Here is a 2810-nt window from a genome sequence, read left to right on the forward strand (position 1 = left end):
GCAGCGGCAGGAGGAGGGAATCCGAAGAGCTGTAAAGCTCTTTGTCACGCGATGTTCCAGTAAGGGGCACGGGGGTCAGACCGTTTGAACAACAACAATATGAGGGTGACTGTGTGTGTGTGTAGGAGGGTGACTGTGTGTGTGTGACTGTGTGTGTGTGTGTATGTAGGATGGTGACTGTGTGTGTGTGTGTGTAGGAGAGTGACTGTGTGTGTGTGTAGGAGGGTGACTGTGTGTGTGTGTGTAGGAGGGTGACTGTGTGTGTGTGTGTAGGAGGGTGACTGTGTGAGTGTGTGTGTAGGAGGGTGACTCTGTGTGTGTGTGTGTAGGAGGGTGACTCTGTGTGTGTGTGTGTAGGAGGGTGACTCTGTGTGTGTGTAGGAGGGTGACTGTGTGTGTGTGTGTAGAAGGGTGACTGTGTGTGTGTATGTAGGAGGGTGACTGTGTGTGTGTGTGTAGGAGGGTGACTGTGTGTGTGTGTGTGTAGGAGGGTGACTCTGTGTGTGTGTGTAGGAGGGTGACTCTGTGTGTGTGTAGGAGGGTGACTGTGTGTGTGTGTGTAGAAGGGTGACTGTGTGTGTAGGAGGGTGACTGTGTGTGTGTGTGTGTAGGAGGGTGACTGTGTGTGTGTGTGGAGGAGGGTGACTGTGTGTGTGTGTAGGAGGGTGACTGTGTGTGTGTAGGAGGGTGACTGTGTGTGTGTGGAGGAGGGTGACTGTGTGTGTGTGTAGAAGGGTGACTGTGTGTGTAGGAGGGTGACTGTGTGTGGAGGAGGGTGACTCTGTGTGTGTGAAGGAGGGTGACTGTGTGTGTGTAGGAGGGTAACTCTGTGTGTGTGTAGGAGGGTGACTGTGTGTGTGTGTGTAGGAGGGTGACTCTGTGTGTGTGTAGGAGGGTGACTCTGTGTGTGTGTGTAGGAGGGTGACTGTGTGTGTGTGTAGGAGGGTGACTGTGTGTGTGTGTGTAGGAGGGTGACTGTGTGTGTGTGTGTGTAGGAGGGTGACTGTGTGTGTGTGTGTAGGAGGGTGACTGTGTGTGTGTGTAGGAGGGTGACTGTGTGTGTGTGTGTAGGAGGGTGACTGTGTGTGTGTGTAGGAGGGTGACTGTGTGTGTGTGTGTAGGAGGGTGACTGTGTGTGTGTGTAGGAGGGTGACTGTGTGTGTGTGTGTGTGTAGGAGGGTGACTATGTGTGTGTGTGTGTGTAGGAGGGTGACTGTGTGTGTGTGTGGTGGAGGCTCGTGAAGGACGCTACTGGGCAGTTGGAGGCAGTCGCCCTCCAACAACAACGGAGGGCGGAGGAGCGACGCTCACAACAACGAGCGGAGCGCCGGGTGGCTAAAGCACAGCAAGTTGGCACAGTAGGGGGCACAGGTGGTGCATCAGCCAGTCATCTCGGTCATCTCGGTCAGTCGACCCGTGGCACCTGCTGGGTCTGCCCCGTGACCTCCTGCCAGCGGGCGTTCGACACTTCACGTGGCCTCAAGGTGCACCTAGCCTGGCACAAGCGTCGTGGTGACGTCACCGCCACTTAGTGGCGAATGGCGGTTGTTGTTGTAGGAGGGTAACTGTGTGTGTGTAGGAGGGTGACTGTGTGTGTGTGTGTATGTAGGAGGGTGACTGTGTGTGTGTGTGCTAGTGGAGGTTGACTGTGTGTGTGTTTGTGTGTGTAGGAGGGTGTGTGTTTGTGTGTAGGAGGGTGACTGTGTGTGTGTGTGTAGGAGGGTGACTGTGTGTGTGTAGGAGGGTGTGTGTGTGTGTGTAGGAGGGTGATTGTGTGTGTGTGTGCTAGTGGAGGTTGACTGTGTGTGTGTGTGTAGGAGGGTGTGTGTGTGTGTGTAGGAGGGTGTGTGTGTGTGTGTAGGAGGGTGACTGTGTGTGTGTAGGAGGGTGACTGTGTGTGTGTAGGAGGGTGTGTGTGTGTGTGTAGGAGGGTGACTGTGTGTGTAGGAGGGTGACTGGGTGTGTGTGTGTAGGAGGGTGACTGTGTGTGTGTGTAGGAGGGTGACTGTGTGTGTGTGTGTGGGAGGTTGACTGTGTGTGTAAGAGGGTGACTGTGTGTGTGTGTAGGAGGTTGACTGTGTGTGTGTAGGAGGGTGACTGTGTGTGTGTAGGATGGTGACTGTGTGTGTGTGTGTAGGAGGGTGACTGTGTGTGTGTGTGTGTGTAGGAGGGTGACTGTGTGTGTGTAGGAGGTTGACTGTGTGTGTGTGTAGGAGGGTGACTGTGTGTGTGTGTGTAGGAGGGTAACTGTGTGTGTGTGTAGGAGGGTGACTGTGTGTATGTAGGAGGGTGACTGTGTGTGTGTAGAAGGGTGACTGTGTGTGTGTAGAAGGGTGACTCTGTGTGTGTGTGTGTAGGAGGGTGACTGTGTGTGTGTGGGAGGTTGACTGTGTGTGTAAGAGGGTGACTGTGTGTGTGTGTAGGAGGTTGACTGTGTGTGTGTAGGAGGGTGACTGTGTGTGTGTGTAGGAGGTTGACTGTGTGTGTGTGTGTGTGTAGGAGGGTGACTGTGTGTGTGTGTAGGAGGGTGACTGTGTGTGTGTGTGTAGGAGGTTGACTGTGTGTGTGTGTAGGAGGGTGACTGTGTGTGTGTAGGAGGGTAACTGTGTGTGTGTGTGTAGGAGGGTGACTGTGTGTGTGTGTAGGAGGGTGACTGTATGTGTGTGTAGGAGGGTGACTGTGTGTGTGTGTGTAGGAGGGTGACTGTGTGTGTGTGTAAGAGGGTGACTGTGTGTGTGTGTAGGAGGTTGACTGTGTGTGTGTGTAGGAGGGTGACTGTGTGCGTGTGTGTGTGTAGGAGGGTGACTGTG

Source organism: Lampetra fluviatilis, chromosome 66, assembly GCF_964198595.1.
Source record: "Lampetra fluviatilis chromosome 66, kcLamFluv1.1, whole genome shotgun sequence".
NCBI classification, from domain to species: Eukaryota; Metazoa; Chordata; class Hyperoartia; order Petromyzontiformes; family Petromyzontidae; genus Lampetra; species Lampetra fluviatilis.